Source organism: Elephantulus edwardii, unplaced genomic scaffold, assembly GCF_000299155.1.
Source record: "Elephantulus edwardii isolate Elephantulus edwardi_28Jun2011 unplaced genomic scaffold, EleEdw1.0 scaffold00180, whole genome shotgun sequence".
NCBI classification, from domain to species: Eukaryota; Metazoa; Chordata; class Mammalia; order Macroscelidea; family Macroscelididae; genus Elephantulus; species Elephantulus edwardii.
Window position 1 is genome coordinate 1,898,663 of NW_006399930.1, and position 22,563 is coordinate 1,921,225.

Genomic DNA, 22,563 nt, shown 5'->3' on the forward strand with positions numbered 1-22,563 from the left:
AATTGGGGGGGGGGTTAGTGTGTTAATCATAGCACACTTTGATCGATGGGTGGGATCAAAGAAATTTGAAGGATATTTTTGTTAAAAACAATGTATTCAAACTTTGTAAATAAATCAGAATAAAATAAAACAAACAAACAAAAATAATTGGAGGAAGATTTATCAAGAATCTGTATTATGCAGATGACACAACCTTGCTTGCCAAAACTTAGGAAGAGCTGAAGCATTTGCTGCAGGTAGTCAAGAGCTATAGCCTTCAATATTGATTGAAGCCCACTATTAAGATGGCAAATATATTCACCACTAGGCTGATTGACAGCATCATTATAGAAGGTAAAGAGCTTGAGATTATTAATAACTTCAGTTTGCTTGGCTCCACAATCAACACTCTTGGTAACAGCAGCCAGGAAATCAAAAGATGAATTACATTGGGAAAAAATGCTGTCAGGGACCTCACCAGAGTACTGAAGAGCAACAATGGCAGTCTGAAAAGTAAGGAACACCTGGTCCAGGCCATATCCTTCACAATCACTTGCTATGTGTCAGAGATCTGGACAATGAGTAGGGATGATAGAAGGAGAAATGATGCGTTTGACTTGTGATGCTAGAGAAGAGTATTAAATATATTATGCACCATAAAAAGAACAAACAGGTTCATCCTGAGAGGGTGAAACCAGGCTCCTCTTTTGAGGCAAGGATTCTGAAGCTCCATCTGACATACTTTGGGCAGGGTGCAAGGAGGGACCCATCCTTGGAGAGGGACATTATGCTTAGAAAGGTTGAGGGACAGCACAAGAGAAGAAGACCCTGGACTAGATAGATTGATTCAGTGGCTAGGGTAATGGGAGGGGGCATATTGAAGATTTTGAGGTTGGCTCAGGATAGATCAGAGTTCAGAGCTGTTGTACATAGGGTTGCTATGAGCTGCAAGTGACTTGATAGCACTTAACAACAACAACATAATTTAATAATATTGTTGTTGATTGCCTTCAAGTCAAGCATGACTCATAGCGACCCTATGAACAAAAGGCTTGAAACCCCTCTACAACCATCAACATTTATCAAAGTTCATAGAGTTTCCAGAGGCATGTTGTTTAGGAAGTGGAAAGAAAAATTCTATTCCCCCACATAAGGTAACATCAGGGGTAACACAATCAAACCATAACAATAATGACTACTGAAAAAGTTCTTATTACAACTAAATAAAATTAAAAATAAGATACTAAAACTTCTACAAAATATGTTTTTATTTGTGGGTATTTGAAAGCTATTTGCTCTCTGTCTCATCTTAAGGAGTGAAATCCTGCTCTGAAGATATTGGTCTAACTATTCTGTGGTTAAAAGTTGAGATGCAAAGGTGATTTTAGTTCCAGGCTCAAAAGATGCTCAAAATTCACAGTATCAAGGTACCATCAGTATCTATCACATAAGTAAGCTTAGTCATTTTTATGAATTTGATATTTGTTCTATATTTTCACCCACTTAGTCAAGGACCATCTATTTGTGGTTCTTTTTAGAAGAGTCAGTAATGGTACCTGGGCACCATCTAGGTCTTCTGGTCTCTGAGTCCAGGAGGTTGAGGTTTGCCTGATCTATTAGTCTTCTGGAATTATTGTTTTATGTATCTGCAATTTTCTTCACTCTTCTTTGTTTCTCCAATACATATTAGAGTGGAGATATCCACTAGTTACTCCCTAGAAAACAGTGTTTATCTATATAATCTATATCTATATCTATATATCTATATCTATATATCTATATCTACATATCTATATCTATAATCTATATCTATATCTATATCTATATCTATATCTATATCTATATCTATATCTATATATATCATCTACCTCTACCTCTATCTCTATCTCTATCTCTATCTATATCATCTCTATCTCTCTCTCTATCTCTATCTCTATGTCTATATCATCTATAATGAATTTGGATTATCTCTCTCTTACAATATTATACAATAAAATTATATTTGGTTTCATAAGTCTGTTTGTTTTATAACTCATTTTTTCTTTTAATTTCATATATAAATTTGTTATTTAAACTTTATCTTTTTAAAATTATTGACTCAATAGAAACTTCTCTTGCATCAAACAGGAACTTCTAATTATTTCATTCACTAATCTCTACTGACATTTTTCACCTTTTCCATCTGTTCTAGTACCTGTAAATTTTCTAACTCATCAAAGCCTTCTGTACCAGTCTAACTCCTAGTTGGAACTTTGCACATATTTCTCACACTCCCACTTACTCAACCTAATGATTCCTTTAAAACAGTATCTTGTGAGACAGATTTGTTTATTCCGCTTGCTATCTTGTACCTCTCTCTTTGTAAAGCAGCACAAACTTTATGTCTGAAATTTTTTCCCCAAAATCCTATCTTTCTTTAGCCTATCCATCGAGTGTCTGATATTGAGCCTCTATTATTTATTGCATATCTATGTTTCTTTAGGTGTCATGCAAGCTTTATATTGCTCTAACTCTCAAAGACAAGGAAGGTATATACATTGGAGATATAACCAATAAACAATGTCATTATGGAGAATAATACCATTTTTTAAAATTCCTAGTTATAGTTAATTGCATGATGAACCAAAATATGTATTCAAATGTATAACTTATAAAATGATTAGGTAGGGACAAAACCAGATGGCTGCAGAGTTTGGTGTGTGAAGGGAGGAAGGGAAGCACATGGGAAGGATCTGGGCAAAAAGACCAGGCAATGATAGGCAAGGTCCAATAGTGATTAATTTTATAAAACATAATGCATGAGAATTATTGTATGAAAAATAATGTGAATGAATAGCGTGAAACACAGTGTACACAAACTTTGTAAGTAAACCAATAAAACAAGGGGGAAAAATGAAAGAAAAAACAGAAAAAGCAAACTTTTGCAAAAAACATCAAAAGAGGGAGGGAGAATGAAAAAAGTCTGATGATTATGTTTGCATTTCAAAAATTATCAGAGACAGAAATTTCTTAAAAGAGGTCAAAAGATTAAGTATTAGACTACTGGGGTCTTATTTTTTGTGAAGATGGTGCCAAGAGGGAAAACTGAAACTCCCAAAACAAAATACAAAGTAAAGCAATAAAAAATCAAAAAGATAATATGAAGAGGCTTTCACAGCCACAATAAGAAGAGGATGTGGAAAATAGAAGATAAAGGCAGACTTGTGTTCACTGCAGATGTCAAGTTCCACAAGCACCAGATCAAACAAACTGTAAAGAAGTTCTTTGGCACTCATGTGGTCAAGCTCAACACCTTGATCAAGCTTGATGGAAAGAAGGTACATGTTTGACTTGTTCCCGATGATAATATTTTGGATATTCGCAACAAATTGGGATTATCTAAGCTGAGACTGTCTGGATAATTCTAAACATATGTTTTTCTCACCAAAAGCAAAAAAGAAAAAATAAGTATCATTGATAAAACAATATAAATAAGTAGATAAAACACCTAAGTACCAAAAGAAGATAAAAATATCTTTCAAGTTAGTAATAGGAACACATGAAGAATTTAATATTTGTTATAATAACAGTTTTCTGAAGAACCGTCCTCACAAGCTTTTTGGGACCCTTAATCTTAACCAAAAAGTTTGTGAGTAGAAATTAGACAGGTTGTATGAATTCTGTGGGAAAAATAAATACATCTTCAAAGAAAGTATTTCATTAACTGAAAAACAGCTTTTCTTTCATTATAAATGTAGGCAATGTGCCACAACAGTATTAGCAATCCCTGTTGCCAATAGAAATCACTCAGCCCATATTAAGGTAGTTATAACTACACAATGTAATTTATGCCCCAAAGTAACTTAAAATTAAAACAGGTGTTCAACCCACTTGTGTTATGTACTCATAAAAGAGCACATCCATTACTACTTCAAAATTTGATTTCTTTATTATTTTAATAATTATGTCTCCATGTAATTGATCTCCTTCATTTTTGTTCTGTGCATATTTAATGCCTGTGCATTTTTATTCTGTGTATTTAGAAACATTATTCTGAGCAGGGCTCCACAGGCATCCCAACATTACAAATCCATTTGAAGAAAAATTAAGACTGAGAACCCAAAACTAAACCTAACATGCATAACTTTGCCTTACATTAAATTAAATCTACTTGAAATAAAGAACAATATAGTCTCCAGAAAATCCATTTCCACAGGTGCTCTGAAAGGTTAACTCAAAGTATTTCCAGCATAATATATTTTATAATAAAGTTAAAGCTAAAGTCAGATTTTCACCCTTATTCCCACCCATACTTCCAGAGTGTATATAATACTGGTATTAGCACCATAACATCAAGCTAATTAACAATTATTCCAAACACTACATATGCCACTTGTACTAAAATGAATTTAGAATTATACCCCAATATTCTTTGTTGTTATGTTCAATTCTGTTGGAACTAGCTCATTTCTGACCACTCTGTGACTTTCAGAGGCTGTGAAATGCATAATAGAAATTGTCCATCTTTCTCATGAAGAGCAGCTAGTGAGTTCAAATTGTATGCCTTCAGGTTGGCAGTGCAACTTCCAACGACCAGGCCATCAGAGTTGCCTATTCTGATGTTCTTTGATAGCTCCGTAGATTCAAAGATCTGGGAAAGAATAGTACTCAATTCAAATCATACTCCTGGTTTCTAAACCAGAGTTGGGAGGGGCACTATCTCCACTAACTCCTTCTTCCGTCTGTACAGAAAGCTAAGCACTCAACTACTAACTGAAGAATTGGGAATTTGAATTCATACCATGGTTGTTCAGAAGACATGCTTGTCACAAATAAAATTTATTGCTTATCACTTTGACTATCAAACACCCACAACCCACACTTTCTTCTAGAGTTATATTTTCAATTCCAAATACAAATGATCTCACTTGATTAAATACAAAGTTCTCTCTTATAGTAATAATGATTGCCATGTTTTCTCAACAAGAGACAACTAGGGCTTCCTTCTTCAAGTACAGGATTTTAGACTTACTAGGTCATTGCAATTGTTTTCTCTAGACCTGGCACAGTTCTATGATGATACATTTCAATGTATGCCTTTGCTTGCAAATTTAACCACAAGCGTGAAGAAGAGGAAATTACATATAATACATACACATATACAATTATACAGTAAGGAAGTTAGATGAGTCTTATTATCCTATTTCCTTCTGAAAGAATAAATCACCCTAATATTGTTGGTTCCTGTGATGCTGAAGCCTGTGACAGTGATGTGCCAATCGTGGTAATGGGTACCCATGGTGGACAGTGTTGGCTGGAGATTCCTGACTAAATCAAGCCTGGAAGCAGGAGCGGCATCCACTTCCAAAATGGCTTGCCTCCGAAAACTCTTTGTACGAACAGTGCTCAGGCTGTTCGTTCATAGGGTGGCTATGAGTCATCTACGACTCTACAGCATTAAACAACAACAACAATTTTGTTGTTATTGTTAAGTGCCTTCAAGTCAAGTATGACTTGTAGGGACCCTATGAACAACAGCTCTGAACCCTGTCCTATCCTGTGCCATACTTCAACTTATTGTTTTCCACCTTACTAACAACACATACTATCACTACCATGTATTTTACTTTTTTTTCTTTCCTTTTTTGATGCTCATCCAGTGGCTGAAGAATTGAAATGGTCTGCCTCAAGTCTAATTTGAAGGAATTCTTATGTCTCATAATGACAGCATTTATTCTTTGGTCACATAAAACTCTAAATCAAAATGGGAATGAGAGAAATGTTTTGTTTTGTTTTCCTTGTTATTTGTTAATTAACTTTAGTGAAATTTACAGAGACTTTGGATTTCCATTCATTCATTGTTGAGCTTTTCTCCCTGCCTCTCCCCAACCTGTTCGCTCTTCTCTTTGAAAAATAAAAGAAAAATCTTTCATTGTTACACAGTCCCTCCCTTCAAGTCCACTCCACTATGTACTGAATATAAAATGGCTATCTTCTCTTCTACCCCTTGCTCTCAAGCATTAAAGAATTCTGGAGATAAGAGAATAATCTGGATATATTAACTGCTGGCTCATACTACAATCTACAAAAATAGTTTCATAGCTGGGCTGTAACTAGGTCACAGTTGTCCTCGTCTTTATTCTGTAAAAGCAGCCACTTTTTACTATGGACGTAATAAAACTAGTGAATCCCATGAGCCTCAGATTCCACCTTCTTTTTGTAGCTAAGAAATCAGCAGTTTCGCTATACTGACATGTATTATTTAGGAGCTTTTAGACATTTACTACATTCAAACAAGAAAAATATGTTTTGCATGGTAGGAAAGAAGATTCAAGTCTAGGAAGAGGATATAAGTCAAGGATGTTAAATTATTTCTTTTCATAATCAAAAGTCAGAGTCAAACTGTGGAGTCTGAATTCACCAATAGGGGACACTCCAACGGGTTATTGCACCGGAAATGACTGACCATCTTTCTTACTAAAGTGACATAGCCATTCAGTCAGTTAGCAGCCTATCTCTCTATGGACTGTGCCATCAAACTCCCCCTTTTGTGATAGAGGGAGTCTAAAGTAACAAATTTGGGGTCTGGGAGCCTGTGGAGATATATATATATCCCATGTCTGACTCCATCCTGTAGGGAATAATGGAAAGATGACTGCGAAGCACAGTTAAGCACATGTCCTCTACCTGGAGAGTTAGTAGTTTGAACCTATACACATGTATCTGAGAAGACAGGCCCAGTGATCCACTTCGGAAAAGCTACAGCCTTAAAAATCTCATACAGCACAATTCTATTCTGACACAAATAAACTACCACCAGTTGGAATCAGCTAATAACAATAGTAATGTCACTTTAGAAACCTTTCAGCTACAGATGAAAAACAATCCAAGTGTGATAGGCTTGGAACCTGTGTGTATTACCTCACACTATAAAATGGATTTTTAAAGGCATCCCTAGAAGTAGATTGTTTAGAATTTTGAGAGAGGAGATTTTTCCAGATTTTTGGAGGGAGGAGGTGTCATAACTGTGGTCATCAAGTAACTTTATAGGAGGGGAAGAGGAGGAGATGTGTTTACAAGAACAGAGAATATGACAATGATACAAGGTTTTAAGATGCTAGCTTTAAAGAGAGGGAAAAGGGGTGCATGCCAAGAAATACAAAGAATGTATTTAAATTGCCTATCTTTTGCTGTTGTTGTTATTATGTGCTGTCTCGCTGTGACTCATAGGAGGCTATGAACAACATATCTGAACCTGGCCCTATCCTATGCTTTCTTCACACTCACACTCTCTAATAGACTTGATGCCATGGTTACATTTACTGGGTCAATCTATTTTGCTGAGGATCTTCCTCTTCTACTCTGACCTTCCACCTTTCCAAACTTGATGTTCTCCGCCAAGGACATAATATCTATCTTTAGAGGCTGGAACAGGCAAGGAAACAGATTCTACCTCACAGCTGTTTGCTGTGCTGATATGTGCTACAGTAAAACTTCTAGACATTCAATACATTCAAGGATGGAGGTATTTTGGCCCAATATAGCTGACCTTGGAATTCTGTTCCTTAAAAGTATGAGATAATAAATGTGTGTTATTTAAAGCCACCAATTTTGGTAATTACATGAGATCGATGCACCCAATTCACAGTGGCTTAAATATTTGTCCTTTCATGTCACAATAACCGAGTGTTGGTTAATTTATCTGTCAAAGAAGGGAGAAATCTGCATCAAGCTTTTCCCTCAATTTCCAGGTCTTCCTATTTAGATGGCAATGTATCTGTATGGTTCCAATAAATGACATCCAAAGGCAGGAAGGCAAGGTAAGTCTTATTTTCTCTCAGGATATAATGAATAAACAGGTGATAAATATTATGAAACCATCAAGACTTGATTTTGGTTTCTGCTGGTACCAAACCGAGCCTCTGATTGTCAGATAAACCTTCTGACTATTGAGTCAGAACCAGCCCACAGCTGCCCCTCTAGCAGGTTTTCAGAGGCTGTAAATAGAACAGGAGGAGATTGTTACTATTATCTCACAAAGAAGCTGGTGGACTCAAATCATGTGCCTTTACATTGGCGGTGTGACCCCTTACCACTAAGCTACGAGAGCTTCCTAGACACATTGCAGTGAGAGAAAATCTGTATTCTTTACTTCATGGGTTCTGACTGTCTTGGCCACTTTAAGCACTGAAGTAAATATAGAGGTGGTTAGAGAATGAAATGGCTATATACAGAAAAGGTCATCCTAGTAATCTGATTATTAAGAACTGTATTTTCTGGAGGAAAAAACCAACAACTTTTGGTGGTTGTTGTTATGTGCCTTCAAGTCACCTGCCACTCATAGCTACCCTATGTACAACAGCTCTGAACTCTGACTCACCTGCCCACATTACCCCAATCACTGGATCAATCCATCTCATTGAGGGTCTTCCTCTCTTAAGCTGTCTCTCCACCCTCTCAAACATGATGTCTCTGTCTAAAATTGTGCCCTTTCTTGCAACATGCCCAAAGTACTTCAGATGGAGCTTCAGAATCCTTGCCTCCAAGGAACAGCTTGGTTTCACCCTCTTCAGAATGAGCCTGTCTGTTCTTTTAGCAGTCCATGATATATGTAATATTCTTCTCCAGAACCACAGCTCAAAGGTATCAATTCTCCTTCTGTCATCCCTAGTCATTGTCCAGCTTTCTGAAGATCATGGCCTGGATCAGGCTCAACTTTGTCTCCAGACTGACATCGTTGCTTCTCAGTACTCTGGAGAGGTCCTTGTCAGCAGACTTATCCAACACAATTCTTCTTTTGATTTCCTGGCTGCTGGTTCCAAGAGTGTTGATTGTGGAGCTGAGCAAATTAAAGCTGTTAGCAATCTCAATCTCTTCATCATGTATCATGATGCTGCCAATCAGACCAGTAGTGAGAATGTTTGTTTTCTTGACATTGAACTTGTCATACTTAAAAAAGTTATTTCTAGATCCATCTTGTATGGAAATACAATGTTGTGAGTGACAGGACAATATCCACACGCATGCAAGGAAGTCCAGTGAATACCACTATCATTCAGATACATACCCCAACAACTGAAGCCAAAAAGGAAGAAATAGAAGACTTCTACCAATTTTTACAGTCATTGATCTAACATGCAATCAAGATGCATTAATAATAATGGGTGACTGGAATGCAAAAGTTGGAAACAGAGAATAAGGATCAGTAGTCAGAAAACATGGACTTGGTGACAGAAATGATGCTGGAGATAGAATGATAGAATTCTGTATAATAAATGGCCTATTCATGGCAAATACTTATTATAAGAATATAAATGTAGACTATACACATGGTTTTCACCTATGGTATGCATAGAAATCAGATCGGCTACATCTGTAGGAAGAATTTCTGGAGAAGCTTGATATCAGCTGTGAAACTAGGCTAAGTGTTGATTGTAGAACAGACCACCAACTACTAATATACAAGTTCAAGCTGAAGCTAAAGAAAGTTAAATCAAATCCATAGGAATGAAAATTTGACATTGAGTTCATCCACTTGAATTTCAACATCATCTCAGGAACAGTTTTGAAAAATTGGAACACTAATGAGTGAAGACCATATGATCTGTGGGAGGATATCAAGAATATCATCATCCATGAAGAAGGCAAAAGGCCATTATGAAGGCAGAAGAGGAAGAAAAGACCAAGATGGACGACAGATGAGACTGTTAATATTGCATTAGAGTGCCGAGAAGCCAAAGCAAAGGAATGAAATAAAGACATTAGAGCACTGCACAAAAGATTTCAAAGGGCAGCTTGGGAAGACAAAGCAAAGTATTATAATGAAATGTGCAAAGAGCTGGAGTCATAAAATAAAAAATACCTTTGGATAAGCCTTCATATAAAACACAAATGCCCTCTTATTCTAGATTAATCCACATATCTCTTCCCCAACCTACTTTGTTACCAGTCCTCAAATTCTCAGACCAATTAGCCAAACCATAAAAGTAATGGTAATCATTACTCTAGACCTCTTATCACAGGCAAAAGGGACATCCCGATGTGAAGCTATGCTGCTGAGGTGGATTCCATTACCCACTGTCTTCAGAGTCACCTTTGGTGAAGCTGTAATGTTGCAGACATCTGTTTACAAAAAATGTTAGAACTTTATAAGGAACCACATATAAATAAGGATTTATCCATATTGTCAATGGATCAAGTGGAAAGCCCCCTCTAACCCTAGCTCTGAGTATTAGGAATAGTAGCAGTTCAGCAGAAGAATACATGCAAAGAATGAGAGCAACTTTTTGTCATTCCTTATTTGTGTCCTGTGATCCTATAGATGTCGCTTTTCGGTGATGAACTAGTGGGCATGGATGAGCAGGATCAAGTTTATGTAATGTCAGACCAGATGATATCCATGAAAAGGTTAGTATGGTATGCTCATGTTACAATCAAGGAGGGAATCCAGTCAATTTTCTAAAGCCAAGGAGTTTTAGAGCAGTGACTAAGCACTCATCTATTTGAACTCACCAGCTGCAATATAGAAGAAAGATCTGATCTGATCCCTTAAAGATCAAACCCACTGACGTCAAGTAAGTTCCAATACATAGCAATCTTCCTTTGGATTTCTGAGGCTGTAAACCTTTAAGGAAGGGACTAGATACCTTTCTCCCAAGTTGCAGCTGGTCTATTTGAATTTCTGCCTTAAAGGATAGCAGCCTGATACATCATCCTTAGAAGTTTCATGGAACAACTCTACTCTGCCTTCTATGGTCTTTATGACTTTGATTTGACCCAGTGACTCACAACATTTATAATAATGCCAAGCCAAAAACTAGTTCTTGCAACTGGTGGATTTGAATCACGTACCTTTGGGATTGCAGCACAGCTTTTTGCCGCTAATCCACCAGAGCTCAGTTCTCAAAAGAATACAAATTGTTTGTTCAAACAGACATGATTATCTTCAACCATCCTAGGGAAGTAGAATTCAAAGTTTTTGGCCTCAAGATACTGTAAGAGATGAACTTAATTTGTAATCTAGTGCAACAAACTCAGAAGATCTTGGAAAAAATTAACAAATTTTAATAAATTTTACCTTTACTACAGGCTGTGTACTCTGACATTTTTGTTTGTAACCTATCTTTTTATATAATTTTTTTTTTCCTTATGCTGCTCAAGACCTGTTAAATGGATTTCACAACTCACTAATGGGTCATAACACACAGTTTGAACACACTGTCCTAGAGGCCTCACAGAGATTCTCCTACTGCGACTTTTTAGAAGAACCACAGAGCAGTCCAATCTCCTACAGAAAGTTCAAGCAAAATTGATTCTGTTAGTTCAAAAGAGCCAAATGGCAGAGCTGCTTGCTCTGAAAAACCTGCTGAAGAAGCTTCTCTGTGCTTTCTCACAAGGTCACCCCGTAAATGGGTCAGAGCAGCATCCCCAATGTGACACATTGTCACCAAGGTGGTTTTTTTCTCCTTCTTAAGAAAAGATGCAGCAACTTTTTCAGTTTTGAGATTTAATAACATGCTATGTCTGTGGGGATGATATGCTTCAGATACTACCCACAGTATCCAACCTTACCCATAACCACTAGACACCGTGGCAAGTGGGAGAAGAAATCTACTTTGGGAAAGAGGAAGACAGATAATTTTACAGATTAAGGGGAGATGAAAGAGACAGTCTAGACTCCAGGCAGGGCCTGAAGAGAGAAAATAGGGAAAAAATAATATCAACAGGAGGTCAGATGTTTATGACTAGACTTTTACTCTGGGTTAATTTGTTCAAAACAATCAAACCCCAGAGCAGTAAATGAGGTTTTTTGTTCCAAATAGGTCCTGAGTTATTTCTGTGGCACTTTACATAGGGGTATGTTAGATGTAGTGTTTCTCATTTTAGAAATGGCAGGGAAAAAATAGTTTTCCAAATTGATTTCCTTTACTATGATGCTAGGACTTTAGAAAATGGTTTTTTATCCATTTTCTTTGACACCCCCTTAGGGGTGTGATCATCAGCTGCCTCAACTACAGACACATGGTTCACTGTTAATTGATGACGTCTACATCATCAACAGCTGTGGGGCCAGCATAACAGGGTGAGCTGATCAGGCTGGAAAGACTGCTGTAAAGAGGAGCCTTGTGTCTAGCAGTTAACCTGGCGTGGACCGCTGAACTGTCATATTCTTTGCATCTTACACCCCCAACCAATTTCCTTAATAAACCCTACAACTGTAAGTAAAATAAGGTATCTGGGTCATTGTCAAAGAATGTTGGACCGAGTGACTAGTAGAAGTAGGTGCAGCAGCGTGGGAGGCCATTTCTGGCCCTGAAGCTTTTTGTTTTGTAATGTGGATGTTATTGATGGGTATAGTTCTCTTTTGTGGAGTTAATGGTGGTCTGACTTCCCCCCATTACCCTCTCTCCTTTTTACAGTTGGTTTCAGAAGCAGTGAGATTTGCTGCAATTGCTCTAGACTTAATGACACATGAGGTTTGTAAGATCAGGGCTTGTGAAGATCTAAGGCTGAAATGGTTCTTGCTTGTTGCTACAATGTGGGTGAGAAAAGTTGAAATGTTAATTTGGTTGTTGCTAAGCTGGAAAGAAAACTTGAGAAGCAGCTTTATGGCTTGAGATAAAAGGGTAAGGAATAAAGATGGAACTGTGAATTTCACTAAAAGTCTATGTATTGATGCTCCCCTATCTATGTCTTCATGTTGGGGTATATTATAGAAACAAATAAAGTTTTTATTGACTTAACTCTACTAGGTGTAGTGAGAGATAACAAAAAAAAAGAATACTGAATGTTATAATAATGAAATATATTGTAATTTGTTGTTGTTGTTGTCGTTGCTGATTGCCGTGTAGTTGAGCATGACTCATAGCGACCCTATGAGCAAAAGACCTGAAGCCTTTCTATAACTGTCATCGTTTCTCAAAGTTAACAGAGTTTCCAGAGGCATGTTGTTAAGAAAGTGGATGCCACTCCTGCTTTGAAGACTATAAGCCCACCTTTAACTAAGTGCTTAACTGGATATGTGAAAAGGGAACATTTACTCCAAAGGAATGCTTGTGGAAAGTTGTAGAATTTTGTAGAGAACATGGGACTTGGCCTGGGAAAAATTAAGCAGCACTTAGTACTCTGAGGAGAGTTAAACTTGAAAAAAAAAAAGTAGAAAAAGAGACTTTGTTAATGCACTGAGGCAAGGTAACGCTGGTGCCTTTAAGAGCTCCCTTTCCAGATGTATAGTTAAATGTAGCTGACGAGTACACTTACCTCATGAAGACCACCTTAGTCCACTGGATAACTGGAAGTGGGAGGCATACAGTAAAGAAGAAATAGGCTGAGTTTGGACATGTTCCTTCTGCACTGTCCATCTAGCATAATGAATGTGTGATTGAAGAAGGGTTGCTGACCTGTGAAGCAAAGAGTCCTGAGGATTTCTGATGTGTTGACTCAGACCTTGTGGGGGTAAGCTGACTAAAAAAACCAAAAAAAAAACCCAAAAAAACCCCAAAAACAGTGGGTCTGAAACACAAAAAATAAGGACTCCTGAGTTTGTAGCTAATGCCTATTTGGACCTCACCATGGATAACTGGGGATGAGTTGACCAAAACTCAACCAGATGAAAAGAAGATATTTCATTTTGTGAGCTAGGGCTGATTGCTGTAATGTGATACTTTGCTCCGGACTGAACCTTTGTTCATAGAGGTGGACACTTAAACTCTCAACTATAATAGAAGAGTTTTCAGAGAAAAAGGCATGTTTGTTTTTCTTAGAAGTCTGTGTGTGTCTGTGTGTGTGAGCATGAACATGAGGGGATGCATGTGTTGTGTGTCATCAAGTAGGAGCCAACTCATAGTTGACCCTCCAATGGGTTTTCAAAACAGTAAATCTTATGAGAGGGGATTACTCAAACATCTCCCACAGAGCAACTGGTGGATTCAAACGTGGTACCTATAAGATTGCTTCTTATCATTAGGCCACCAGTTGTTGTTGCTGTGTACAGTAGAGTCAGAACTGACCCATAGCTGACCCTGCAGCAGGTTTCCAGAGAGATTTTAATCTCACGGGAGGAGATTTGTCCATCTTTCTCCCATGAGATAGCTAGTAGGTTTGAACCTTTCAACTTTGGGATGGCAACATAGATCCTTACCACTAAGCTACCAGAGGCCACCATTATGAATTAACAAATCAGAAACTGGCTATCTAGAATGAGAGGATTAAGACATAAGGCATGAAGTAGCTGGCTTACATACTTTCATTGAACATAGATGATTGTAAGGAGAAGGTTGATCCTTCAGATATGAAGGACAATGGCTAGAAAAACCAGGCAGTGGTGTGTGGTTTAGCACTTTTTGAAGAAAACATTTCTAGCCATTGTTTCCTGCTTCTGGGGGAGTGGTCTCTTGCTGCCTCAGTTGCAGACACTTGATTCACAGTTCATTAGCACCTTCTACCTCATCAATACCTATGGAGTCAAAATAAGAGGAGAGTTGATCAGACTGTGAAGAAGATACCGCAAGGTGTAGCCTGATGGAGCTAAAGTTAGTTGAAGGTCTTCTTGCTGGTTAATTGATAGAAAAGCTGACTTGGGACTGTTGTGAGATGAAGCTTGCTGGATGAGTGAGGAAACAAGAGGCTTCTTGCATTTATGTTGCTGGACTGAACCTGGACTTTTACTTGTAGACTGCCTGAGAAACTGGCTGAACTAATTGAGAACTTGTATCAAGCTATTAACCTGGTTTGGGACTACCAGACTGACACTGTGATATTCTTTGCGTCCCCCACTACTAACCTATTAATAGATTCCATAATTGCAAGGAAGCTAAAATCTGAGTCACTGACAATAAATATTAGACCAAGTGATTAGCAGACATACTTGCAACAATGTGGGGAGCCAGATCTGACCTTGAAGTATTTATCTCACTGTATTGTCCAGCTGGAACAAATTAGATCCTTGTGGCTAAAGGTTAAACTGGAACCATCTCATAGTTGACCCCCCAAACTGATCTTCATAGGTTTTAAATAATTTCAGAAGAGAATGCCCATTTTTCTTCATCTCACTGAAGATGAAAAGAGGAACTCTGTGGTGTAGTCCATAGAAAATTGTGCTGCCAGCTCAAAGGTGATGTCTCTGCACTGGTTAAAATCCACCAGCAGATCTTTGAGAGGAAGATGGACAATTTCCTCCCACGTTATCTATCGCCTCAGAAAACCCCTTGGAGGGTCAGCTATGCAATGGCATGGAGCGAGTTTTGAGACAGATAAGAGAGTAGGAAAGTAAGCTGAGGAGATCCAAATTACTATCACAAAATAATCTCAAGGAATAGATTGGTCTTTTTCCACAGGAGCCCCTATTTCTTTGTGCAACCTAATTGTTTGACATGGGGGAAGATCAGAACACATGAAATAAGGAAACGCTGGGTCTACACATGCTGAAGGAAATAAGACCTTCCTCCAGAACTGGTACAGAGAGAGGACACCCTCCTTTCTAGCTAGAACTCTGAGCATTAACTTCTAGCCTCCTAACCTGCAAAAGAATAAATATGTATTAAAAACAATCACTTGTGACATCTGTGTTATAACAGCATTAGATAAAAAGACATAGGCCTTACCTCTTGTTGCCTGGGAATTATCTTCTCGTTGGGGACATAGGATAAGAAACAGAGCAACATCCTAGGAAAAAGAGTTTGACTTTTTCATATTTGCAATGGCAAGGGTCACTTGTTAGCCTTTTTAAAAATGAATTGAGACTGAAACAATTAAGCTATATATCATATGAGATTACATGTATACATAACTGATTTTACTATAGTTTTGAAGTAAATTTGTTTATGGAACAAAATAATAGCATACGGCTTGACAACAACAACAACTCAACCTATGTATTTTGAGCCACAGTGAATAAGAAGAGGAAATAATTTTCTTGAATGTCTTTGAAAACTTTGAACTATGTGAGTAGAGATAGGATGTATGATATGTTCAATAAGAAGGCATTTATTCTTCTTCTGTCATCCTAAGTCATTGTCTAACTCTCTGAAGCATAACAAATAATTGAGAAGACCATGGCCTGGATTAGGTGCACCTTTGTATCTAGACTGACACTGTTGCTCTTTAGCACTCTGGAGAGGTCTATGACAGCAAATTTTCCCAGTGCAATTCGTCTTTTGATTTCCTGACTGCTTGTATTAAGAGTGTTGATTGTGGATCCAAGCAAGCTGTAATTTCTAAAAACTTCAATCTCTTCTCTATTATGGTGCTGCCAACCGTCCCAGTGGTGAGAATCTTTGTCTTCTTGATGTTGAGCTTCAATTCATATGGAATAATACAATCCTTGATTTTTTGCAGCAAGTCTTCAGATCTTCTCCAGTTTCAGCAAGCAAGGTTGTGTCATCTGCATATCCCAGGTTAATTAGTCTTCCTCCAATCTTAATGCCACACTCCTCCTCATAAACCCCTGCCTCCTGAATGATCTGTTTTGCATACAAATTGAAAGGGTATGGGGACAGGATGCATCGCTGACACACTCCCTTCCTGATTTTGAACCATGCAGTGTTTCCTTGCTCTGTTCTGAGGACTGCTTCTTGGTCCAAGTATAGGTTTCATAATATAAGCAGACCCCGGATCAAATGAATTGATACAATAACTGGAGCAGTGGGGTTGTTTTGTTGGAGTTAGTGAGACTGTCTCAGAACAGGGAAAGGTTCAGGGCTTCTGTAGATAGGGTCGCTATATATTGCAGGCGATTTAACGGCACATAACAGCAATAACATACTATGACAGGTTTGGAGGCAGGAGTGGTATCCACTTCCTAAACAACATGCCTCCAGAAACTCTATGAACTTTGATAAATGTCGATAGTTTTAAAGGAGCTTCAGGCCTTTTTTCATTAGGTCTTTATGAGTCTTGCTCGACTTGAAGGCAATCAATAACATGTTCAATAATGAAATGGGAAATCAGATTATTTTAGCCTAGTTTTGATACCTAAGAAAATCATGATACCATGATTTTTCATTTTAAATCATGACATCCAAAACTATCCTTTATAAAAAATAAGGCAAAGTTAACATTTTAAAAAAGATTTTCTACTCAACATTAAATATAAAATCAATTGCAGAGCAAGAATTGACATTTAGTTATAATAAATTAATCCGGATATAAAACACTTGTTTACTTCCAAATTTTACTCTCTCAAACTCTAATATCTATACAGCTTAGGTTTACAATCAAGGCATCATAGTAAGAGAATATAGCTATGCATTGCATTTTTCTTTATACATCAGCTTACAAAGTGATGCAAGAATTAAGTAAAATATTAAATAACCTATTAAGCAGTATTCATGTATTATGCATGAGTAAGAAAAATATGTAATTATCATTATGACCTCTGAAGGGAGAATAAAAAGCAAAGATTTTTTTAAGGAATTTAAGATACACAAAGCGTGTGTAGAGGAAGAGTATGAGGGAAAGATGGGTGGCTATAATGAATATAACAGCTATTTAATCAAAGATTCAAAGGCAAGAAATTATACTAAATCAATAGTTATGCTAAAGCAATAGAAAGTGTGTGTGTGTGAGAGAGAGAGTATGTGATAGAGACATATGTTGAAGCATATTCAAGTTAACCAAAGACTATAGACTATTACATTTTCATACCAACACCACAACCTCTAAGATCATTGTACATATAAAATTTCATTTGGATACACCTCATTTTGAACAGAGAAATAGCCCACATTTTTCATTAAGGAAGTATCTCTGTTGTTATTGGCTACCAGTGAATAGACCATGTCCCAAAACAATCTCATGCATACTGAGGTTGGTCCTGTGGTCCAATGGCTTTTCACTCATTTGTGAAAGGAGATCCTTCTTCCTAAACCACCTTAATCTAGAAACTCTGCTGAAACTTGTGCAGCATGCCTCACTGAAAGATGGATGTTGCTGCAGATGAGGTATATGGGCCAGTTCTAATGTGTTCGTACATTTCTGGCTATATTTGCCTATGTTGTTTGAAAGCAGAGAGTAATAGAGGAATGACAATCAATGTTTTATTGACTGTGCAAAGGCTGTGTAAAGCACAACAAATTGTAGCTAACCTTGAAGAACGGGAATCCCAGAACACTTGATTGTGCTCATGTGAAACCTATACTTGAACCAGGAAGCATTCATAAGAATAAAACAAAGAAACTCCATGGTTCAAAATCAGGAAATGAGTGTATTAGGGATATGTCCTGTCCTCACTTGGGAGATTGGGCTCTATGAGTAGAAATGTGACATCAAAATTGGAGGAAGACTCATCAACAACCTGCATTATGCAGATGACACAAACCTTCCTGGCTGAAATTGCAGAAGACCTGAAGCACTTTCTGTAAGAGGTCAAGGACAGCAGTTTTCAATATAGATTGAAGCTCAACACATACATAAATATATTCTTACCACTGGGCCAGTTGACAGCATTATGATAGATGGAGAAGAGATTGATATTGTTAACAATTTCAGCTTACTTGGCTCCACAATCAACACTCTTGACACCAGCAGTCAGGAAATCAAAAGATGAATTGTTGTTGTTGTTGATGATGATCAATGATCGCCTTTGAGTCGAGTACAACTCGTAGTGACCCTATGAAAAGGCCTGAAGGCTCTCACAACTATAAACATATACCAAAGTTCATAGAGTTTTTGGAGACATGTTGTTTAGGAAGTGGATGCCACTCCTGCTTCCAAACCAGTCAAAAAATGTTATTGGTTGGATCGCCTGCGATGCATAGTGACCCTATGCACAGCAGCTCTGAACACTTCACTGTCCTGAGCCAGTCATTAATTCTGACACACCAACCCCCATTGCTCCAGTCATTGTATCAATCCATCTCATCCAGGGTCTTCCTCTCCTGTGCTGTCCCTCCACTCTTCTGAGAATGATATACTTCCCCTAGAAATGATCTCTCCTGGCCATTTGCCCAAAGTAAGTGAGGCAGAGCTTCAAAATCCTAGCCTCCAAGGAAAGACTTGGTTTCACCCTCTCCAAGACAGAACAATTTGTTTTCTTCGTAGTCCATGGTATGTTCAAGACTCTTCCCCAGCACCACAAATTGAAGGCATCTGTTGTTCTGTCATCCTTAGTCATTGTCCAACTCTCTGAAGCGTAATGGTGGTAAGAGTGTTGATTATGGATCTAAGCAAGCTGTAACTGCTAACAACCTCGATCTCAAGGGATAACATGTTCCCACCCTCTGTAGGACGGATTTATCAGTTCTTTTCACAGTCCATGCTATGCACAACACTCTTCTCTAGCACCATAACTCAAAAACACTGACCCTTCATCTGTCATCCTTGGTCATTTTCCAGCTCTCAGATACATAGTAAGTAACAGAGTATTAAGCAGTAGGGAAAATATTTAGTTCTCTTCCCGAAAAGGTAGTTTTATTTGATCTTCTATCCTGCTACTCTACTTAATTGGTCTACCAGATCTAATAGTTTTTGGGTTGAGTCTTTGAGGTTTTCTGTGTATGCTATTACATGGTCTGCATAGAGCAACAGGTTTATCACCTCTTTGCCAATTTGGATGCATCTAATTTCTCTTGTCTTATTGCCCTAGCAAGTACTTTCAATACAATAATGAATAGGAGTGGTAATAGCGGTTATCCTATCTCTGGTTCCCGTCTTCTCCGTTGAAAGAGGAAAGTCATTCTCCATTGAAAATTATGCTATCTCTTGGATTTTCATATATACTTTTCACTATGTTGAGAATATTCCCTTCTATTCCTATTTTGTTGAGTGCTATGATCAGGAAAGGTGTTAGATATTATCAAAGGCCTTTTCTTCACCAAATAGTGTAGTTCTTTTTCTTTGCTTTGTTGATATGAGTAATTACATTTTGTTTTGTTTTTATGTTGAACCATCCTTGCCTACCTGTTATGAATCTCAGTTGTTCATGATGAATTATTTTTATGTACTATTGGATTCTTTGGTCCAGGATCTTTGCATCTGTATTCACTAGAGATATTGATGTATATTTTTCTTTTCATGGTAATATCTTTGATTTGGGAATTAGAGTTATATTTTCATAGAATGACCAAAAGTGTTCCTTCTTTTATATATTTTGAAACAATTTAAGTAGAATTGGTGATAGTTGATCTCTGAATGTTTGGTAGAATTCAGCCATGAAGCCTTCTAATCCAGGACCATTTTGAGAGGGAATAATCTTTTCGTGATCCACTCAATTTTGGTGATGAGTGTGTTCAAATGTTCTAAATATGTCTGTATCAATCTGGGTAGGATATAGATTCCTAGGAATTCTTCCATTTCTGCTGTTGTTATGTTTCTTCATGTTGACTATGACTCATAGCCACCCTATGCAAAATAGCTCTGAACCCCACTCTATCTGGAGCTAATCTCACTGGCTTTGACTCACCTAATCTCATTACCCCAATTATTGAGTCAATCCTTCCTATCCAGTATCTTCCTATCCTGCACAGTCCCTTGACCCTTAAAACATGAGATTTTTTTCCAAAGATTGGTCCCTCTCAGCTACATGCCCAAAGCATGTGAGTCTAAAAATCTTGCTTCCAAGGAACAGCTGTGTTTCACCCTCTCCAGGACAGACTTGTTAGTTCTGTTGTCAATCCATGGTATGATCAATGCTCTTCTCCAGCACCACAACTCAAAGACATCGATTCTTCCTTAGTAATCCTTGGTAAATGTCCAGCTCTCTGATGCATAACAAGTAATTGTAAAGACTATGGCCTGGATCAGGCACACCTTATATCTAGACTGAAATCTTTACTCTCTGACACTCTAGTGAAGTCCTTGATAGTAGATTTTCCTAATACAATTCATCTTTTAATTTTCTCATTGCTTGTCAAGTGTACTGACTGTTAACAATTTCATTTTGCTTAGTTCTCCAATCTCACTCTCTTCTCCATCTATCTTGATGTTGCCAAATGGCCCAGTGGTGAGAATCTTTGTTTTCTTTTATTTTTTATTATTATTAAATTTTATTACTTTTAATGAACATTTACAGAGATTTTGGGTTTTCATTCATTCGTTGTTGCCCTGTTTTCTCTACCCTCCTCCCCAGTTCGTTCTTCTTCCCCCTCACCGAATGTCTGTTTTAATTGTCCAATTGCCACAGTGCTTGTCAAAGCCAGTTCTGATCAACCTCCTTTGTCAGTGTGTCCTTTGCCATTCCCTCTCACTCCTCCCTGAGAGAGACTTCACCCTGATTCATAAGGAAAAGGGGATGGCGTATTCTCTTAGCTACTTCCTGCTGAAAGGGATGTTGTGGGTTTCAGGGTGAAGAAATTCTCTCACTACTCTAAAGGGCCACTTTGGCAGTAGGAAACACATAGACTTTTATGGAGATTGATTTTGGAACTTAGATGCACTGTTACTCTAAAGGGCCACTTTGGCAGTAGGAAACACATAGACTATTATGGAGATTGATTTTGGAATTTAGATGGACTGTTACAAATTGTGCTTAGCCATACATGTTCATATCCTTGAAGGTGTATCATGGAAGTGTTGCAGCCTAGAAGACACAAATTTAACTAACAAGTTAAAAGTACATGAGTCAAAAATTAAAAAGCAATAATATTATAATAAAATTCATAACAAATCAAGTTACAGAGGGAAGGTTGTTCTTACAATAAAAGGCTTATAGACTAGCACTTTGTCTATTATAGTGTAGAGGTTAGGAACCACAAGATGTAGAGGCTCAGCTATGTCATTTATGGTTCTTAAGTCCTGGAGCAAATTCCATCTACCACTGGGTTGTTTTACAACTCAGAAGTTCGCATGCAAGGTAGAGGTGAAGTAAAGAACTGCTTATGAGGTTTTCCATCCATTCCAACAACTAAGAAATAGTGAGAAGAGTTGGGACCTCAGAAGGCTTTTAGGACCAATTAGTAGGCTCTGTGTCCAGGAGAAAATGAATATACTTACTGTTAATGCTCACCCACAGCTCTTCTGGGATTGAGCTTCAATACATATTGCATACTAAAATCCTTGCCATTCTGCAGCAAATACTTCAGGTCCTCCTCAGTTCCAGCAAATAAGGTTGTGTCATCTGCATACCTCAGGTTGTTGATGAGTCTTCCTCCAATCCTGATGCCACATTCTTCCTCATAAAGTACAGCCTCTCAAATGATCTGTTTGCATATAGATATAAAAGGTACAGAGACAGGATACATCCATGACCCACTCCTTTTCTGATTTTAAACCATGCAGTGTTTTCTTGCTCTATTCTGACAACTGCCTCCTGGTCCAAGTATAGATTTCACATGAGCAAAAATAGGTGTTCTAATTTCCCATTCTTCTCAAGGTTAGCCAAAATTTATTGTGATCCATACAGTCAAATGCCTTTGCATAGTCAATGAAATACAGGTAGATGTTCCTGTGGTACTTTGTTTTCAGCCAAGATCAATCTGACATTGGCAATGGTATACCTAACATGTTAGAAATGTCTCCTTTTGATCTTGATATTCTCGATTGCATTTTCATGGTTTTCTATTATTTCCAGTATTATATTGGCTATACCAAAGATTCTCACATCTGAGCCAATTGGCAGCATAATGATAGATGGTGAAGAGATTGAGATTGTTAACAGCTTTAGTTTGCTTG

The 22,563-nt window shown here is 37.7% G+C and overlaps 1 pseudogene; it reads left to right on the plus strand.

Annotated features, from left to right (window-relative positions):
- The first annotated feature begins 3,152 nt into the window (after window positions 1–3,152).
- LOC102873161 overlaps window positions 3,153–22,563 on the plus strand; it is a 53,667-nt pseudogene continuing 34,256 nt past the window's right edge.